At 39.3% G+C, this 22152-nt stretch overlaps 1 pseudogene across 1 annotated transcript; it reads right to left on the bottom strand.

Moving 5' to 3' along the window:
- Positions 1-10831: 10831 nt before the first annotated feature.
- On the bottom strand, positions 10832-20661 carry LOC309655648 (annotated as a pseudogene). The gene is made up of 3 exons: positions 20572-20661; positions 17554-17626; positions 10832-14391 (listed from the first exon to the last, which is right to left on the bottom strand). The product of its transcript is annotated as an uncharacterized misc_RNA (transcript).
- Positions 20662-22152: the final 1491 nt, after the last annotated feature.

Consider the following 22152-nt stretch of genomic DNA (forward strand, 5'->3'; position numbering starts at 1 on the left):
TGGAGAGATATACCATATTCTTGGATTGGCAGTATCAACATTGTGAAAATGACTCTACTACCCAAAGCAATCTACAGATTCAATGCAATCCCTATCAAACTACCACTGGCATTTTTCACAGTACTAGGACAAAAAATTTCACAATTTGTATGGAAACACAAAAGACCCCGAATAGCCAAAGCAATCTTGAGAAAGAAAAATGGAGCTGGAGGAATCAGGCTCCCTTACTTCAGACTATACTACAAAGCTACAGTAATCAAGACAGTTTGGTACTTGCACAAAAACAGAAACATAGATCAATGGAACAGGATAGAAAGCCCAGAGATATGGTCACCTTATCTTTGATAGACGGGGCAAGCATATACAGTGGAGAAAAGACAGCCTCTTCAATAAGTGGTGCTGGGAAAATTGGACAGGTACATATAAAAGTATGAAATTAGGACACTCCCTGACACCATACACAAAAATAAACTCAAAATGGATTAAAGACCTAAGTGTAAGGCCAGACACTATCAAACTCTTAGAGGAAAACATAGGCAGAACACTCTATGACATAAATCACAGCAAGATCCTTTTTGACCCAGCTCGTAGAGAAATGGAAATAAAAACAAAAATAAACAAATGGGACCTAATGAAACTTAAAAGCTTTTGCACAGCAAAGGAAACCATAAACAAGACCAAAAGACAACCCTGAGAGTGGGAGAAAATATTTGCAAATGAAGCAACTGACAAAGGATTAATCTCCAAGGTTTACAAGCAGCTCATGCAGCTCAATAACAAAAAAACAAACAATCCAATTCAAAAATGGGCAGAAGACCTAAATAGACATTTCTCCAAAGAAGATATACAGATTGCCAACAGACACATGAAAGAATGCTCAACATCATTAATCATTAGAGAAATGCAAATCAAAACTACAATGAGATATCATCTCACACCGGTCAGAATGACCATCCTCAAGAAATCTAGAAACAATAAATGCTGGAGAGGGTGTGGAGGAAAGGGAACACTCTTGCACTGTTGGTGGGAATGTAAATTTATACAGCCACTATGGAGAACAGTATGGAGGGTCCTTAAAAAACTAAAAATAGAACTACCATACGACCCAGCAATCCCACTACTGGGCATATACCCTGAGAAAACCATAATTCAGAAAGAGTCATGTACCAAAATGTTCAGTGCAGCTCTATTTACACTACGCAGGACATGGAAGCAACCTAAATATCCATCATTGGATGAATGGATAAAGAAATTTGGCACATATATACAATGGAGTATTACTCAGCCATAAAAAGAAATGAAATGGAGGTATTTGTAGTGAGGTGGATGGAGTTAGAGTCTGTCATACAGAGTGAAGTAAGTCAGAAAGAGAAAAAGAAATCCAGTATGCTAACATATATATGTGGAATATAAGGGGAAAAAAAAGTCTTGAAGAACCTAGTGGCAAGACGGGAATAAAGACACAGACCTACTAGAGAACGGACTTGAGGATATGGGGAGGGGGAGGGTAAGATGTGACAGGGTGAGAGATTGGCATGGACCTATATACGCTACCAAATGTAAAATAGATAGCTAGTGGGAAGCAGCCGCATAACACAGGGCGATCAGCTCAGTGCTTTGTGACCACCTAGAGGGGTGGGATAGGGAGGGTGGGAGGGAGGGAGATGCAAGAGGGAATAGATATGGGAACATATGTATATGTATAACTGATTCACTTTGTTATAAAGCAGAAACTAACACACCGTTGTAAAGCAATTATACTCCAATAAAGATGTTTAAAAAAATAAAAAAAAGAAAGAAAAAAGATTTACAGTTTTCTCACATTTAATTCTATGATCCATTTTGAGTTAATTTTTGCATGTAGTATGAGGTAGTGGTCCAACTTTATTCTTTTGCATACGGATATCAAGTTGTCCCAGTACCATTGTTGAAAGACTACTCTTTCCCCCACAGAACTGTCCTGCCACTCTTGTCAAAATCAATTGATCATAAATGTAAGAACTTATTTCTGAACTTCTTATACTATTGCCACAAGCCTCCACTACTGTGTTTTTGTGGTGAGTTTTAAAATTAGAGCATGTGAATCCTCCAACATTGTGGATTTTTTTTTTTGAGATTATTTTGGCTACTCAGAGCCCCTTGCATTTCCATTCGAATTTTAGGACCTGCTTGTCAATTGTGAAAAAGAGAGAGCTAGGATTTTTGTATGAATTTTGTGAGTCTGTAGATCAATTTAGAGAGTGTCATCATCTTAACAATACTAAGCCTTCCAGTTCATGAACACAGGATGTCTTTTCATTTATTTATGTCTTCTTGAATTTCTTTCAATTATGTTTTGTAGTTTTCAGTGTGCAAGCTGAAAACTTGCATTTTCTTGTTAATTTTATTCCTTTTTTATGCTATTGTGAAAGAAATCATTCTACTTTCACATTCAGATTATTCATTACTTGTGTATAGACATATAACTGATTTATGCATATTGATCTTATATCCTGAAATCTTGCTGAACTTGTTTATTAGTTCTAATGATTTTTCATGTGTGAGTTCCTTAGGATTTTCTATATACATATCATTCTATCTATGAATAGAAATAGCTCTATATCTTCTTCTCCAATCTGGATGCCTTTTTTTTTTCTTGCCTAATTGCCCTAGCTAGAACTTCCTGTACAATACTTAATAGTTCAACAGAAGTGACAAGAATGCACATCCTTGTATTATTCCTGATGTTAGTGAGAATACATTTAGTCTTTCACCATTAAGTATGATGTTGCCTGTGGGGTTTTCATAGATGGCTTTTATCAAGTTAAGGAATTTCCCTTCTATTTCAAGTTGGCTGAGTGTCTTTTCGTGTTATCATGAAAGGATATTGGATTTTGTCAAATGTCTACTGACATGGTCATGTGTTTTTGTCTTTATTTTATAAATATGGTGTATTACATTGATTGATCCTGTATGTTAAACCAACCCTGCATTCCAGAAATAAATCCGTCTTGCTTATGGTGTATAATCTTTCTTATATGGTAATGGATTTGGTTTGTTAGTATTTTATGGAGAATTTTTCGTCTATATCCTTAAGGGATACTGAGGTGTAGTTTTCTTCCCTTCTGATGTCATTTTCTGGTTTTGGTATCAGGGTACTACTAGCCTCATATAATGAGTTGGTAAATGTCCCCTCATTTTCTACATTTTAAAATTATTCTTTATTATGGTAAAACACACATAACATAAAATATGTCATCTTAAACCATTTTTAAGTGTACAGTTTTGTGGTTTTTAAGTCCTCCTATTCTATTTTTTGCAAGAGTTCATGAAAGATTTATGTTAATTATTCTTTAAAAGTTAGGTAGACGTTGGCAGTGAAGCCATCTGGGCCAGGGCCTTCCTCTGTGGAAATTTTTGTGTTATTAATGCTATCTCTTTATGTGTTACAGGTATTCAGATTTTCTACTTTTTCATGAATCCATTTCCATCCTTTCTGTCTGTCTGGGAATCTAACTATTTTGTCTCTGTTATCTAATTTTTTTGTGTTCACAGTATTCTCTTATAATCCTTTTATTTCTATAAGGTGAGTAAAGTCTCCTCTTCTTTGCTGATTTCAATAACCTGAGTCTTCTACCTTTTTGTCCTGGTCATTCTCCCTGTAGGGTTGTCAATCTTGTTGATTCTTTCAAAGAACCAACTCATTATTTTTATTCCTCCTTTTGTTTTTCTATTTTTTAATTCATTTATTTCTGCTCTAGTGTATATTATTTCGACTTTTCTTTTTGCTGTTCTTTGTCTTCAAGTTATATAAGGTTATTGATTTCAGATCTTTCATCATTTTTTTTTAAAACATCTTTATTGAAGTATAATTGCCTTACAATGGTGTGTTAGCTTCTGCTTTATAACAAAGTGAATCAGTTATACACATACAATATTTTCCCATATCTCTTCCCTCTTGCATCTCCCTCCCTCTCACCCTCCCCATCCCACCCCTCTAGGTGGTCACAAAGCACCGAGCTGATCTCCCTGTGCTATGTGGCTGCTTCCCACTAGCTATCTATTTTATATTTGGTAGTGTATATATGTCCATGACACCCTGTCACATCTCACCCACCCCCTCCCCGTATCCTCAAGTCCATTCTCTAGTAGGTCTGTGTCTTTATTCCCGTCTTGCCACTAGGTTCTTAATGGCCTTTTTTTTTTCCTTAGATTCCGTATATATGTGTTAACATACTGTATTTCTTTTTCTCTTTCTGACATACTTCACTCTGTATGACAGACTCTAACTCCATCCACCTCATTACAAATACCTCCATTTCATTTCTTTTTATGGCTGAGTAATATTCCACTTTATATATGTGCCACATCTTCTTTATCCATTCATCTGTTGATGGACATTTAGGTTGCTTCCATGTCCTGGCTATTGTAAATAGAGCTGCAATGAACATTTTGGTACATGACTCTTTTTGAACTATGGTTTTCTCAGGGTATATGCCCAGTAGTGGGATTGCTGGGTCGTATGGTAGTTCTATTTTTAGTTTTTTAAGGAACCTCCATACCATTCTCCATAGTGGCTGTATCAATTTACATTCCCACCAACAGTGCAAGAGTGTTCCCTTTCCTCCACACCCTCTCCAGCATTTATTGTTTCTAGATTTTTTGATGATGGCCATTCTGATCGGTGTGAGATGATATCTCATTGTAGTTTTGATTTGTATTTCTCTAATGATTAATGATGTTGAGCATTCTTTCATGTGTCTGTTGGCAATCTGTATATCTTCTTTGGAGAAATGTCTATTTAGGTCTTCTGCCCATTTTTGGATTGGGTTGTTTGTTTTTTTGTTATTGAGCTGCATGAGCTGCTTGTAAATCTTGGAGAGTAATCCTTTGTCAGTTGCTTCATTTGTAAATATTTTCTCCCATTCTGAGGGTTGTCTTTTGGTCTTGTTTATGGTTTCCTTTGCTGTGCAAAAGCTTTTAAGTTTCATTAGGTCCCATTTGTTTATTTGTGTTCTCATTTCCATTTCTCTGGGAGCTGGGTCAAAAAGGATCTTGCTGTGATGTATGTCATAGAGTGTTCTGCCTATGTTTTCCTCTAAGAGTTTGATTGTGTCTGGCCTTACACTTAGGTCTTTAATCCATTTTGAGTTTATTTTTGTGCATGGTGTCAGGGAGTGTTCTAATTTCAGCCTTTTACATGTATCTGTCAAATTTTCCCAGCACCACTTATTGAAGAGGCTGTCTTTTCTCCACTGTATATGCTTGCCCCGTCTATCAAAGATAAGGTGACCATATCTCTGGGTTTTCTATCCTGTTCCATTGATCTATGTTTCTGTTTTTGTGCAAGTACCAAACTGTCTTGATTACTGTAGCTTTGTAGTATAGTCTGAAGTCAGGGAGCCTGATTCCTCCAGCTCCATTTTTCTTTCTCAAGATTGCTTTGGCTATTCGGGGTCTTTTGTGTTTCCATACAAATTGTGAAATTTTTTGTCCTAGTTCTGTGAAAAATGCCAGTGGTAGTTTAATAGGGATTGCATTGAATCTGTAGATTGTTTTGGGTAGTAGAGTCATTTTCACAATGTTGATTCTTCCAATCCAGGAACATGGTATATCTCTCCATCTATTTGTATCATCTTTAATTTCTTTCATCAGTGTCTTATAATTTTCTGCATACAGGTCTTTTGTCTCCTTAGGTAGGTTTATTCCTAGATATTTTATTCTTTTTGTTGCAATGGTAAACGGGAGTGTTTTCTTAATTTCACTTTCAGATTTTTCGTCATTAGTGTATAGAAAGGCAAGAGATTTCTGTGCATTAATTTTGTATCCTGCTACTTTACCAAACTCATTGATTAGCTCTAGGAGTTTTCTGGTAGCATCTTTAGGATTCTCTATGTATAGTATCATGTCATCTGCAAATAGTGACAGCTTTACTTCTTCTTTTCCGATTTGGATTCCTTTTATTTCTTTGTCTTCTCTAATTGCTGTGGCTAACACTTCCAAAACTATGTTGAATAATAGTGGTGAGAGTGTGCAACCTTGTGTTGTTCCTGATCTTAGTGGAAATGGTTTCAGTTTTTCACCATTGAGGACAATGTTGGCTGTGGGTTTGTCATATATGGCCTTTATTATGTTGAGGAAAGTTCCCTCTATGCCTACTTTCTGCAGGGCTTTAATCATAAATGGGTGTTGAATTTTGTCGAAAGCTTTCTCTGCATCTATTGAGATGATCATATGGTTTTTCTCCTTCAATTTGTTAATATGGTGTATCACATTGATTGATTTGCGTATATTGAAGAATCCTTGCATTCCTGGGATAAACCCCACTTGATCATGGTGTATGATCCTTTTAATGTGCTGTTGGATTCTGTTTGCTAGTATTTTGTTGAGGATTTTTGCATCTATGTTCATCAGTGATATTGTCCTGTAGTTTTCTTTCTTTGTGACATCTTTGTCTGGTTTTGGTATCAGGGTGATGGTGGCCTCGTAGAATGAGTTGGGGAGTGTTCCTCCCTCTTCAATATTTTGGAAGAGTTTGAGAAGGATAGGTGTTAGCTCTTCTCTAAATGTTTGATAGAATTCACCTGTGAAGCCATCTGATCATGGGCTTTTGTTTGTTGGAAGGTTTTTAATCACACTTTCAATTTCAGTGCTTGTGATTGGTCTGTTCATATTTTCTATTTCTTCCTGGTTCAGTCTTGGCAGTTTGAGCATTTCTAAGAATCTGTCCATTTCTTCCAGGTTGTCCATTTTATTGGCATAGAGTTGCTTGTAGTAATCTCTCATGATCTTTTGTATTTCTGCAGTGTCAGTGGTTACTTCTCCTTTTTCATTTCTAATTCTATTGATCTGAGTCTTCTCCCTTTTTCTCTTGATGAGTCTGGCTAATGGTTTATCAATTTTGATTATCTTCTCAAAGAACCAGCTGTTACTTTCTTTGATTTTTGCTATTGTTTCCTTCATTTCTTTTTCATTTATTTCTGACCTGATCTTTATAATTTCTTTCCTTCTGCTGGCTTTGGGGTTTTTTTGTTCTTCTTTCTCTAATTGCTTTAGGTGCAAGGTTAGGTTGTTTATTCGAGATATTTCCTGTTTCTTGAGGTAGGCGTGTATTGCTATAAACTTCCCTGTTAGCACTGCTTTTGCTGTGTCCCAAAGGTTTTAGGTCATCGTATCTCCATTGTCATTTGTTTCTAGGTATTTTTTGATTTCCCCTTTGATTTCTTCAGTAATCACTTCGTTATTAAGTAATGTATTGTGTAGCCTCCATGTGTTTGTATTTTTTACAGATCTTTTCCTGTAATTGATATCTAGTCTCATAGCGTTGTGGTCAGAAAAGATACTTGATACGATTTCAATTTTCTTAAATTTACCAAGGCTTGATTTGTGACCCAAGATATGATCTATCCTGCAGAATGTTCCATGAGCACTTGAGAAAAATGTGTATTCTGTTGTTTTTGGGTGGAATGTCCTATAAATATCAATTAAGTCCATCTTGTTTAATGTATCATTTAAAGCTTGTGTTTCCTTTTTTATTTTCATTTTGGATGATCTGTCCATTGGTGAAAGTGGGGTGTTAAAGTCCCTTACTATGATTGTATTGCTGTCGATTTCCCCTTTTATGGCTGTTAGTATTTGCCTTATGTATTGAGGTGCTCCTATGTTGGGTGCAAAAATATTTACAATTGTTATACCTTCCTCTTGGATCGATCCCTTGATCATTATATAGTGTCCTTCTTTGTCTCTTGTAATAGTCTTTATTTTAAAGTCTATTTTGTCTGATATGAGAATTGCTACTCCAGCTTTCTTTTGATTTCCATTTGCATGGAATATCTTTTTCCATCCCCTCACTTTCAGTCTGTATGTGTCTCTAGGTCTGAAGTGGGTCTCTTGTAGACAGCATATATATGGGTCTTGTTGTTGTATCCATTCAGCCAGGCTGTGTCTTTTGGTGGAAGCATTTAATCCAATTACATTCAAGGTAATTATCGATATGTATGTTCCTATTCCCATTTTCTTAAATGTTTTGGGTTTGTTATTGTATGTGTTTTCCTTCTCTTGTGTTTCTTGCCTAGAGAAGTTCCTTTAGCATTTGTTGTAAAGCTGGTTTGGTGGTGCTGAACTCTCTCAGCTTTTGCTTGTCTGTAAAGGTTTTAATTTCTCCATCGAATCTGAATGAGATCCTTGCTGGGTAGAGTAATCTTGGTTGTAGGTTTTTCTCCTTCATCACTTTAAATATATCCTGCCACTCCCTTCTGGCTTGCAGAGTTTCTGCTGAAAGATCAGATGTTAACCTAATGGGGATTCCCTTGTGTGTTATTTGTTTATTTTCCCTTGCTGCCTTTAATATGTTTTCCTTATATTTAATTTTTGGCAGTTTGATTAATATGTGTCTTGGCGTGTTTCTCCTTGGGTTTATCCGGTATGGGACTCTCTGTGTTTCCAGGACTTGATTAACTATTTCCTTTCCCATATTAGGGAAGTTTTCAACTATAATCTCTTCAAATATTTTCTCAGTCCCTTTCTTTTTCTCTTCTTCTTCTGGGACCCCTATAATTCGAATGTTGGTGTGTTTAATGTTGTCCCAGAGGTCTCTGAGACTGTCCTCAGTTCTTTTCATTCTTTTTTCTTTATCCTGCTCTGTAGTAGTTATTTCCACCATTTTATCTTCCAGGTCACTTATCCTTTCTTCTGCCTCAGTTATTCTGCTATTGATCCCATCTAGAGTATTTTTAATTTCATTTATTGTGTTTTTCATCATTTCTTGGTTCCTCTTTAGTTCTTCTACGTCCTTGTTAAATGTTTCTTGCATTTTGTCTATTCTATTTCCAGGATTTTGGATCATCCTTACTATCATTATTCTGAATTCTTTTTCAGGTAGACTACCTATTTCCTCTTCATTTGTTAAGTCTGGTGTGTTTTGACCCTGCTCCTTCATCTGCTGTGTGTTTTTCTGTCATCTCATTTTGCTTATCTTACTGTGTTTGGGGTCTCCTTTTCACAGGCTGTAGGTTTGTAGTTCCCGTTGTTTTTGGTATGTGTCCCCAGTGGCTAAGGTTGGTTCAGTGGGTTGTGTAGGCTTCCTGGTGGAGGGAACTAGTGACTGAGCTCTGGTGTATGAGGCTGGATCTTGTCTTTCTGGTGGGCACGTCCACGTCTGGTGGTGTATTTTGGGGTGTCTGTGGCCTTATTATGATTTTAGGCAGCCTCTCTGCTAATGGATGGGGCTGTGTTCCTGTCTTGCTAGTTGTTTGGCGTAGGATGTCCAGCACTGTAGCTTGCTGGTCGTTGAGTGAAGCTGGGTCTTGATGTTGAGATGGAGATCTCTGAGAGATTTTTGCCGTTTGGTATTACGTGGAGCTGGGAGGTCTCTTGTGGACCAGTGTCCTGAAGTTGGCTCTCCCACCTCAGAGGCACGGCCCTGATGCCTGGCTGGAGCACCAAGAGCCTTTCATCCACACGGCTCAGAGTAAAAGGGAGAAAAAATAGAAAGAAAGAAAGAAAGAGTCTATAATATAGTGAAGTAAAATAAAGCTATTATAAAGGAAATCTATACAGACAAAATCTCACCCAGCAGCATATATATATACACTCATAAAAAAAGGAAAAGGGGAAAAATTAATATATCCTGCTCCCAAAGTCCACCTCCTGAATTTGGGATGATTCGTTGTCTATTCAGGTATTCAACAGATGCAGGCACATCAAGTTGTTTGTGGAGTGTTAATTCGCTGCTTCTGAGGCTGCTGGGAGAGATTTCCCCTTCTCTTCCCTGTTCGCACAGCTCCTGGGGTTCAGCTTTGGATTTGGACCCGCCTCTGCGTGTAGGTCGCCTGAGGGCGTCTATTCCCCGCCCAGACAGGACGGCGTTAAAGGAGCAGCTTCTTCGGGGGCTCTGGCTCACCCAGGCCGCGGGGAGGGAGGGGTACAGAGGAGGCGGGGCGAGCCTGCAGCGGCAGAGGCCGGCGTGACGTTGCACCAAGCTGAGGCACGCTGTGCGTTCTCCTGGGGAAGTTGTCCCCAGATCACGGGACCCTGGCAGTGGCGGGCTGAACAGGCTACCGGGAGGGGCGGTGTGGAGAGTGACCTGTGCTCACACACAGGCTTTTTGGAGGCGGCAACAGCAGCCCCAGCGTCTCACGCCTGTCTCTGTGGTCCGCGCTGATCGCCGCGGCTTGCGCCCTTCTCTGGAATTCGTTTAGGCGGCGCTCTGTATTCCCTCTCCTTGCGCGCAGCGAAACAGGCAAGAAAAAGTCTCTTGCCTCTTCGGCAGCTGCAGACTTTTTCCCGGTCTCCCTCCCAGCCAGCTGTGGTGCGCTAACCCCTTCAGGCTGTGTTCACGCCGCCAGCCCCAGTCCTCTCCCTGCGATCCGACCGAAGCCTGAGCCTCAGCTCCCAGCCCCGCCCACCCCGGCGGGGGAGCAGACAAACCTCTCGGGCTGGTGAGTGCTGCTCGGCGCTGAGCCTCCGTGCGGGAATCTCTCCGCTTTGCCCTCCGCACCCCTGTGTCTGCGCTCTCCTCCGTGGATCCGAAGCTTCCCCCCTCTGCCACCCGCAGTCTCTGCCCACGAAGGGGCTTCCTAGTGCGTGGAAATCTTTCCTCCTTCACAGCTCCCTCCCACTGGTGCAGGTGCCGTCCCTATTTTTTTGTCTCTGTTATTTCTTTTTTCTTTTGCCCTACCCAAGTACGGGGGGAGTTTCTTGCCTTTTTGGAGGTCGGACGTTTTCTGCCAGCGTTCAGTGTGTGTTCTGTAGGAGCAGTTCCACGTGTAGGTGTATTTCTACTGTATCTGTGGGAAGGAAGGTGATCTCTGCGTCTTACTCTTCCACCATCTTCTCTCCTCCCCTCCATCATTTTTAATATAGATATTTCCAGCCATAAATATCTCTCTATGCACTATACTACATGTATTCCTAAAGTTTTTGTATGTTGTATTTTCATTTTCATTCCTGCCAAAGTAGTTTCTAATTTTACTTGTTATTTCTTCTTTGAGCCATTGATTATATAGGAATGTGTTGTGGAACTAATAGAACTCAAAGTAACAGGGAGTAGAATGGTGGTTAGCAGGGGCTGAGAGGAGGGGCAAAACTGGAGCTGTTGGACAAAGGATAAAAGCCTTCAGTTATAAGATGAATAAGCTCTGTAAGTCTAATGTAGAGCATGGTGACACTATTTAATAACACTATGTCATGTACTTGAAACTGCTAAGGAAGTGAGCATTCTCACTAAACACACACACACACACAGACACTAATGATTACTAATGAGGAGACTAATGTGTTAAGTACACGATGGTGGCAATCATTGCACAAAGTACGCATATGTCAAATCATTACATTATACACCATAAATATATACAACTTAATTTGTCAATTAGACCTCAATAAAGCTGGAGGGAAAAAGATGAAAGAATAACCATCATACAAAAGAGTAACAAAGTTTGAGAATCTCTGTTTTCCTTCTCCTCCTTGCCTCTATTAGGCTCTGATACTATTCTCTGAGAGAACGTCCCTTATCCATTTTTCTGTGAGCCTTGTATCCATCTCAGTGGTAATTCCCTTTTAAGTCACCTGTACTGACCACATCTGAAATGGGTAGCGTGGAAAGTGGGGAAAGAAGTGCTGGAAAGTTGTTTCTATTCTTGAAAAATCAGTCTTTTTAGTTTTGGCACATAGTTTATTTAGTCATCAATTACCTCAAAAACGTATTAGGCACCTGATATATTTCATTCTTCCAATCATTTCTATATCCTAGAAACAACACTCAGGTCCTTTCCTAGAAGTGATTTTCTGGCCTGATTTATTTTGCTGTCTTTCTTTCTGAACATAATAGAGCTACCGTGAGGCTCCATGGCACACATATGTAAAGACTACAACTTCTGTCTTTCTCTGTTGTTACAGTCAACAGACAAAGTTCAAAACCACTTTTAATTTCATCTCCTACTCTTTAGGGCTTACAAGTGTTGAGGTTTTCTACTTCAGCAAGGTTTTGAATTTTTGGGTTACATTTTTTCCTTTTCATTTCTGGCCTGCAAACTAGATAATAATTTCTGAACATATGTCCATTGAAATACCCTGGTGAACACAACAAACAACCCGCATTTGGTCTGCCTCCCAAGTTATCAATATAGCAAAGGTTTCGCCATTGAATAACATGTATCAACATATTTATGGTTTCCAATACAGTTTCCTTGCCAACCACCTCCAGACACATAAGCCAATGCCACAATTTTAAGATTTGTTACAGGAGCATTCCACCTCAAAGAACTAATTTCTGTATCAGATCAAATAACACTAGCTACAGTAGGGACAACTCCCAAATATCAGTGTTGATTTTTCCCTCAACCTGATGAGGGTTGAGCAGTAATCTGGGAATCTTTTTCCATCTTTAGTTCTATCATCTTGGAGTCCTTTACTTCTAGGTTTGTGAGTGAACAATATAGAAAGAGAAAGGTTCTCTTAATCTTAAGTATATTTAAGTATAGTATGATTTAATATGAAGACTTTGTCACTTTAAAAATAATACTATATTTATCAGTGTGTGTGTGCACGGGTGTATGTGTGGTCTGAATTAACTATTCTCTTTGTGGAACCTTAGGGCCACAAGAAAAGATATACTTAAAGAACATATCCCTCAGTTCCCAGCTTACTTCAGTGTAGGTTAAGAACTTAGAAAAAAGGTGCATAGCAACAGTAAATTTACAAATCTAAATAAACATTGTAAACCCCAACGTGTTATTCAAAACAATCAAAGAAGTAATCTCAGAGGTGAAAAAATACAGTAGGACTCTGGATTTTTATGAGTTTTTGGAATAAGAAGAGCAGGTCGTACCCGTGGAGAGAAGGCAACCCTTTACCTGCTCAGGACCTTTCTTATTTCCCTTTCTTATTTTTCTTTCTTCTATACTACCCAGGATTTAAGAACTACTGTAATTTTTTGCAGAATACCCCACTAATTCCAAAAGTTCTTCATATGCAATATCACATTACAAATAAGGTTAATTAAGGACTTCCATTGTGGTCCAGTGGTAAAGAATCTGTATTCCAATGCAGGAGACGCAGGTTCAATCCCTGTTCAGAGCACTGAGATCCCACATGGCGTGGGGTAACTGAGCCTAAGCACCATAAATACTGAGCCCACGAGCCACAATTAGAGAGAAGCCCACGGTCCGCAGTGAACAGTGCACACGCTGAAAAGAAATATCCCGCATGCCGCAACAAAGATCCCGCGTGCTGCAATGAAGACCCGACGCAGACAAAAATTTATTAAAAATTGTTTTAAAATAAGGTTAATTTCAAGAGAAAAAGAGCAACAGATTATGGAAGGGTAATAGAGTTAAGAATCTTGTGTTTCCTATACTAGTTATATCTGGGCAACTTTCCAGCTGGAGCAAACATCGTTGTGGTGATGGTGGTGATGGTGGTGATGGTGATGATGACAGAGATAGTGATAACCTGTGGCCTAACAAAATGTCAATTATGTGCCCAGCATAGTGCCAACTGAATTACACACATCTGTGGAATCTTTATGCCCCAGTCAAGTTTGCAACGTAAATGATTTTCCCCAATTTTAGTAAAGAGACTGATATTGTGAGGAGTTAAATAATATTTCCTCAAATCAATCAAGCAATAATTAAGAAAATAACATGGATTTGAAATTATATAGAAATAATCATCAATACGACTCAAAACTAAGATAACACAGATTGGGGGAGCCTGAAATTTGGGATCAAAGAAGGAGAGAAATCAACCAAAATTATAATATGATATTGCTAAAAGCAAGTTTTAAAAGAAAGGAAATATTTTTATCATCACACAAAAAAATTGCATTTTATTCAGGAAGTGGTGGATAAGTAACAATGGTCCAGCTGGTAGAAACCCCTGCCCAAGTGACAAACAGACACAGAAGACAGTGAGAGGATCCTCAACTGGCGAGCAGGAGGAAAGCTTCCACTCTTCCTTCTGAAGCTCTGTGATGCTTTCTCAGCTACCTCCCAGAGGGAAGTGATATACCAGCCTCAGGAAGGAAACCCCTGACTGTCAGGAATCACCAGAGGATTATTGCAGGCTGAAGGGTGGAGAAGCTTCTTCTATATCCACAAGAGGCTTTGAAGAGAAGATGAAGGTGGAGCTGTGGAACTATGTGAACCAATTGTCCTTATCCTTTCCTGAGGCAGATAAAAGCTCAAGCTGTTACTTGCTATTGGGTGGGCACTTCTGCTGGCAGTTGGGGAAGTGGCACAGGAGGACATTTCTGCTGGCACTGCTGAGGCGGGCATGGCTCAGGGCACCTTATAGGTGGGCAAAGCTCTGGGCACTTAGGTGGGCAAGGCTCAGGGCACTTAGGTGGGCACACTGGTGGTGGTTGGCAGGGCTGCTTGCACTGCTGCTGTTGAGAAGATATTTTTCTGGAGTCTTAGAATCTGAAAGAAAGCATATGACACTGTTCACAAGAAGGACTTCCTACAGAGAGAAGAGCAAAAGCTTGCGTAATAACAACAAATAGTATCTCTCCAATCGCTAAGTATGTGCTTTAATCTCTTTAACACATTTTAATGAATTTCTGACTTCCCTCTCGCCTTTTAGCAAATCGTTTCATCAGCCCAGAGAAAACCTTCTCTTTTCTCATGCAACTTTTCCAAAGAAAATATTGTTGTTTGAAAGAAAAAGCAATGTTTTCTGTTTTTGTTTAGTTTTTATTTTTTAAATGAAAACAACATCTTCAAAAAAGGCCATCACAAGTTTTAAAATCCTGAGCAAGCTCACAAGAAATTCCTATCAACATTTTCTCTCATGAGGTCCCGACAGGATGACTTATGTGTAGAGCAAAGGGCAATCAGGAAGAATGTAAGTGTCTCACACATTCTAAGATAAATACCTCTGACATCACAGCAGTGGGACACAAAAAAGGTATAGAAAAAAGAAAAATACATTGTTCTTTATCTCTTCACGTCAAAATTTCCTATAAATTTCTTTCTCAATAAGGAATTCAAAATAAGTATCAGAAATCTAATAAATGCAGTATACCATTGTGCCCAAATTCCAAGTTCCCATCCACTAAGTAGCATTAAACCCATGTTGATAACTTTGGACCCATCAAATTTGCTGTCTCCAGGATAAACTCAACATTTGAAAGCCCAAGAAAAAGTTGAACTGAAGAATCAGGCTCACCAGTGTCTGCAAACTCAGTTGGAACTCAAGTAGCAGGAGGATGGCCGTCATGCAGCAGAGGACCTATTATTGGGGCTTGCTGCCCCACACAGGGGGAAGTGGAGCTGACAAAACTGGCCTGATCCAAACATTTCCCATCTAAAATGCAAATCCATCCATAACTGGCTTGGCAGGGACTCTGAAAACAGGAAATGTCCTGCTCCAGGACTTCCTCTCTGGATTATGTTCTCATCACTCAGAGAGACGCTGCCTTAGCTCTCAGTTACCATGGTTTATGGCAGTGGGAGGATTTGGAGGGTTCTCTAACTTATAGTCAAAGGTTCCCTTTATTGATTGGGGAATATGACCAATTTCTATCTTTCACCTTCCTTGACTTCTAAAACTGCCTGCCTAGTTGCACTTGAACTGGTGGCAATTTTGTTGTACATACTGGTTTGAAAAGATCCATGCGACCTGGTGAAACCTGTCTCTTTACCTCAAGTTCTTCTTTAATGCATTTCCCCTTGACCTATTGGTTTCTAAAGGAAGTCTCCTTTCTTCTTCTAAAATGGACTGAGGGAACGTTGCATATAATTTCAGATGATTTACCATCATGATAGTTAGACACGTTTAGTAAAGTGGTGACCTCTAGGGTCCTCCTTTCACTGCTTTGCTCCTTCAAATAAAGAACATCCAGCAGTCAGATCCATGTGAGCTTTATAAATTGGTTTCACTTCCGGCTACAAGGAATTCACTAGGAGCGTAGCATCACCTACCATAACTCAGATGAGCTGGTAGCTTAGACCCTAGACTTACAACAGAAATGAAGCTTTTTGATCATACCTCCCAAAAGTGACATACGAACTGCTCCTACCTAATTTCTCCCAGCTGACCTGTTTGAATTTCTTCAACTTCTGAGGAAAGCTCAGAGGAGTGTTCAAATTGTCTGGCTTCTTGCCCTTGGAAATTTTGGTAAAACACAATCTAATATGCAATGCCATTCAAACAACTAATTTTATATGTATTTAATATTTATAAATAATTTAAAAACATGTTTTGAATGAAATCTATGGGTAAATTCAATAAAAAGTTGAGATCACTTTATTAAAAATGCACTCACTGAGAGGGAAGGGTAAGCTGGGAAGAAGTGAGAGAGTGGCAGGGACATATATACACTCCCAAATGTAAAATAGATACCTAGTGGTAAGCAGCTGCACAGCACAGGGAGATCAGCTCGGTGTTTGTGACCACCTAGAGGGGTGGGATATGGAGGGTGAGAGGGAAACGCAAGACGGAGGAGATATGGGGATATATGTATATGTAAGCTGATTTACGCTGTTATAAGGCAGAAACTAACACACCATTGTAGAGCAATTATACTCCAATAAAGATGCTAAAAAATAAATAAATAAAAAGACTTAGTTTAAAAAAAGGAGTCACTGAAGATCATTGCCATTCATATACAACTTCTTAATCATTAATAATAATTTTGTTATATTTTAAACCTACATTTTGTATTTTCCATTTTGATTACGGTGGAGCATATGTCAAATAAACCTATTTCCTGCTCGACTTTCTTCATACAGTTTGTCAGTGTGCTGGAAGGAAGGTTTGATGGTCCATTTATGGGTCAGATTCACTGGCCCAGGTCCCCAGTTTTCTGGTCAAACATTATCTGTGTGTTTCTGTAAGGATGATTTTGGATGAGAGTATTATTTAAATCAGTGGCCTGAATGATGGCGGTTGCCCTCTACAAGGTGGGAAGTTCTCATCCAATCCACTGACGGCCTGAATAGAACAAGGCTGACGCTCCCCCAGGTAAAAGATTATTCCCCTTTCAGGTGGACTTCAGGAAGAGTTTCAGCTCTGCAGACTTTGTGTGTTCCAGACATTTTAATCTCTCTCTCTCTCTCTCTGACCTTGTCCCTCTTTCTCTAACATATTTCTCTATGTATATATGTACATACATATTGTAATATATAATTTGAATATTTCATCTGTCATTTCATGTACATGATTAACTATGGCCAATTAAAATAAAAATTTTCAAAGTTATTAGGAAGTGAAGTTAAAGCCAAACATATAAATGTAATATGACACATGGGGTGTGGAATTATGACAGATATAATGAGCTTTTAGCAAATGACTGAACTTCAGCACCCAGTGCTTTAGCATGTCCTCCAAAGATTTCATTTCTGCCTTTTCAGTGATTTAGCTGTCAACAGTTTTTCTACAGTTCCTCCCTTCTATCCTGGACACGAACACTACTCTTTTCTATGCTGTCCCCTTGGGCACTGAAGAGTCTTGTGATGGGACATGGTTGGAGAAGGCCCATGTCTGCTTTAGGAATAGAGCTGCGAATCTCACTTTATCATACTGTAGAACGTGGGAACACATGTTTAATGGAATCAGGATGTCCCATCTCACCTGACGCAAACTCTTCCCTAGACGGCTGTCGTGTGCTTAAGATTCCTTTATCAGGAAATAAGTCTCTTGTATTCTATAAGTAAATACCAGGTTTCAATTGTGTGAAACCAAAACTAGATAGAAGATACCATTTAAGACTCACAGCATCACATATAAATGATTCAGAGTGACGTTGGGAGGGGAGAGAGAAGCACAGCACTAAAGGTCTGACATTCGGATGAAATGTGAACTTAGGGCACATCTGATATATTTGCTTTGTTCTACTCATTCCAAGAATGTTTTAGGTCTTTGAAGACAGTAATTTGAAAAAAATGTTCACTGTTTATTCTCTGTCTTCCTGTTCACGTTCCAGAACCCTCACCCTGCCATAATATCTTCACCACCAATATCTAGCCCTTAACCGTCCAATTTGGTACTTTGACATATTGCCCATGCATTTAGGAATAGTCCTTTCATATCTTTCATAATTCTTCCTGCAGTCAGAAAGAAGAACTGGCCTAGTAATTTGTCTTGGCCAAATAATCAGGAAGCTTCTTAGGAATGGGGTTTTATAATGGGACAACAGGAAGAAGAGCGGAATGAGGAGGAGAGGAAGAGAAAGAGGAGACACTTGAAACCTGTGAAAGAGTCATCAGCTAGGCATGTGTCAGAAGGCCAGGACGTAAACGTTCCCTGCAGCTCAGCCACATCTTCACTGACTACTATATATTTTTTAAATAATATGATACATTGTTATAAAAATGAAGCTATATCATTTAATATATAATGGGGAAAACCTAAAGCTGTTAAAAAATGAGCATGTCTATTAAACGGCCAAAAATAATCACTGCTTATATGTTGCTGCAGTTAGTGTTACGCCTTTTCAATTTTCATCAACCCACACACATACATACATGTCTATCAGGTTACTGATTTGAGATCATCTTTTGTAATATAGATATCTCCAGCCATAGGTTGCTCTCTTTGTGCTGCAGTACATTTATCCCGAAAGTTCTTGTATGTTTTCTTTTCATTTTCATTCATCTCAAGGTATTATCTATCTGTTTGTTATTTCTTCTTTGCACCATTGTTTATTTAGGAATGTGTTTGCAAACTCACAGATGTCACAGAAACAGAGAGTAGAATGGTGGTCAGCAGGGTCTAAGGGGTTGTGCAAAAGTGGAGATGTTGAGACAAGGGTACAAGCTTGCAATCATATGATGAATGAGTTCTCAGAGTCTACAGTACAGCATGGTGATCTAGCTAATAACACTCAGTTGTGTACTTGAATCTTGCTGAGAAATTAGACCTTAAGCATTCTCGTCTCACACACACACACACACACACGCACACACACAGAGAAATACACACTTTACATTGTTACTGATGAAGTGATTAATGTACTAAGTGACTGATGGTGGGAATCACTGCAGAAAGTACACATATCATCACATTATACACCGTAAATATGTACAATTTAGTTTGTCAATTATACCTCAATAAACCCGGAGGGAAAGCATGAAAGAATAACCATCATACAACAGAGTAACCATGTTTGAGCATCTCTGTGTTCCTTCTCCTCCTTGGCTCTCTTAGGATATGATACCATTCTCTGAGAAAGCTTCCTTTATCCATTATTCTGTGGGGGCCTTGTACCCATCTCAGAGTGGATATTCCCTTTTAGTCACGTGCACAGACCATATCTGATTTGGTAGGGTGGAAAGTGGGGAAAGGTAGTCTGGAAAGTCGTTAGTAATCTTGGAAATCATTCTTTTTCGTTTTGGCACATAGATTATTTAGTTCTCAATATGCTCAAAAACTTATTAGGCGCCTGATATAATTCAGTTCTCCAATCATTTCCATGTCCTAAGGATCTCAGTAAGGTCCTTTTGTAGAAGTAATTTTATGGACTGATTAAATTAGTGCTTTCCCCTCTAACATAATACAGCTACCATGAGGTTCCTTGGCACACAGGTGGGAAGAATACAACTTCTGTCTTTTTCTCTGTTGTAACTGTCAACTGAAATTGGACTTGTAGTTCAAAACCACTGGTAATCTCATCTCTTACTCTTTAGGACTTACAAGTGTTGAGTTTTCTATTTCAACAAGGTTTTGAATTTCCGGGCTGTATTTTTTTTCTTTTCATTTTTTTCATTTCTGGCCTGTCTACCAGAAAGTATTTCCTGAACATACGTCTACTGAAATACCGTGGGAAAATCAACAAATGACCAACATTTGGTCTGCCTCTAAAGAAACCATGGACAAACATTACTGCAAACATTGTGAAATTGAATAACATGTAGCACCACATTTTTGGCTTCCAATATCAGATTCCTTTCCAACCACCTACAGACACATAAGCTAATGCCACAGTTTTATGATTTGTTACAGGAGCTTCCCTCCTCAAAGAACTAATTTCTATGTCAGGTCAAATAAGAGTAGCTACAGTAGAGACAACTCCCAAATATCAGTGTTGGTTTTTCACTCATGTCACAGTCTGATGAGCGTTGAGCAGTAACATGGGCATCTTTTTGCTTCTGCATTTCTGCCATGTTTGACTCCTTTACTTCTAACCACAAGAAAAGGTATGCTTAAAAAACTCATCCCTTTTCACGGCTCATTGGACCAGTAAGCTAAGCACTTAGAAAACAAGCTGCATAGCAACAGTCATTTTGTAAATCAAGATAAACATCGGAATCCCCATTGTTCCTCAAAGGTGGGGTCAAAGTAATCAAGAATGTTATTTCCGAGGTGAAAACATGTAATAAGACCCTGAGGTTGTTGAGTTTTGCAGTAAGAAGAGCACGTTGTACACATGGAGAGCAGGAAGCACTTTGCCTGGTAAGGTCCCTTTAAATTCCCTTTCTTTTGTACTACCCATGTTTTCAGAACTATTATAATTTTATGCAGAGTATCCCATTAATTTCCCAAACTGGTTTTTCTGTAGTGTCACATTTAAAATTCTGTTATATTGGAAAAGAAAAAGAACAGAGAATATGAACGGGTAATCGAGTTTAAGAATCTCCTTGCTTGCTGTACTAGGTATGTCTGAGCCACTCCTCTGCTGGAGCACCTGCGGGTGGTGATGACGATGGTGATGGTGGTGAAGGTGATGATGACAGTGACCATGATGATCGGCCACCTCTCAAATGCCAATTATGTGCCCGGCATTGTGCCAACTGAATGACACACATTCATGTAATTTTTATTCCTAAGCAAGTAGGCACTGTAAATATGAGTTTTCCCACAGTTTATTAAAGGGTTTGAAATGCCAAGAAGTTAAATAATTTGTTCCTCAAATCAATCAAGCAATAATTAGGAAAATAACCTGGATTTGAAACTGTATAGAAATAATCATTGATACGACTCAAAATTCAGATAACACTGACTGTGAGAGCCTGAAACTCGGGATCAAAGAAGGATAGAAATCAACCAAAATTATGATATGATATTGCGAAAAGCAGGTTTTTAAAGAAAGAAAAAAATTTTCTCATCACACAAAAGAATTGTATTTTATTCAGGAAGTGGAGGATAAGTAACTATTGCTCAGCTGGTAGAAACCCATACCCAGGTGACCGACCGACAGAGAAGAGAGGGAGAGAATCCTCAGAGGGCGCCCAGGAGGAGAGCTGCTGCTCTTTCTACTGAGGCTCTGTGATGCTTTCTCGGGCACCACCCAGAGGGAAGCAGTATAGCAGCCTCAGATAGGAAGCCTCTGCCTGTCAGGAATCACCACACGCATATGGAGGCTGAAGGGTGGAGAAGCTTCTTCCGAATCCATGATAGGCTTTGAAGAGAAAGTGAAGGTGGAGCTCTGGAACTAGTTGAGCCGATTGTCCTTATCCTTTCCAGATGCAGATAAAAGCTCAAGCTCTTACATGCTCTTGGGTGGGCACCTCTGCTAGCAATGATGGGCAGGTGGCCCAGGAGGGCATTTCTGCTTGCACTGCTGAGGCGGGCATGGATCAGGGCACTTTTTAGGTGGGCAAGGGTCTGGGCACTTGGCAGGTGGGCATGGGTCAGGGCACTTTATAGGTGGGCAAGGGTCTGGACACTTGGCAGGTGGGCAAGGGTCAGGGCACTTAGGTAGGCACACTGGTGGTGGCTGGCAGGGCTGCTTGAACTGCTGATGTTGAGAAGACATCTTTCTGGAGTCTTAATATGTGAAAGAAAGTATATGATCGTGTTCACAAGAAGGAATTCCTATAGAGAAAAGAGCAAAAGCTTGTGGAATAACAACAGATAGTATCTCACCAATCTCTAAGTAAGGGCTTTAATCTCTTTAATAGCTTTTAATGAATTTCTGACTTCTCTCTCGCTCTTCAGAAAATCGTTTCATCAGCCCAGACAAAACCTTCTCTTTTCTCATACAACTTTTCCAAAGAAAATATCTTTGTTTTAAAGAAACAAGCGATGTTTTCTCTTTTGGTTTCTTTCCTTCTTTCTCTCTCTCTCTCTCTCTCTCTCTTTTTTTTATGAAAACGACATCTTGAAAAAAGGCCATCACAAGTTCTAGAATCCTGGGCAAGCTCACAAGCAATTTCTATCACCATTTTCTCTCATGAGGTCCTGACAAGGTGACTTATGCACAGAGCAAAGGGCATTCAGGATGAATGTAAG

This window comes from Balaenoptera physalus, assembly GCF_965194825.1.
Source record: "Balaenoptera physalus genome assembly, chromosome: 1".
Classification (NCBI taxonomy): Eukaryota; Metazoa; Chordata; class Mammalia; order Artiodactyla; family Balaenopteridae; genus Balaenoptera; species Balaenoptera physalus.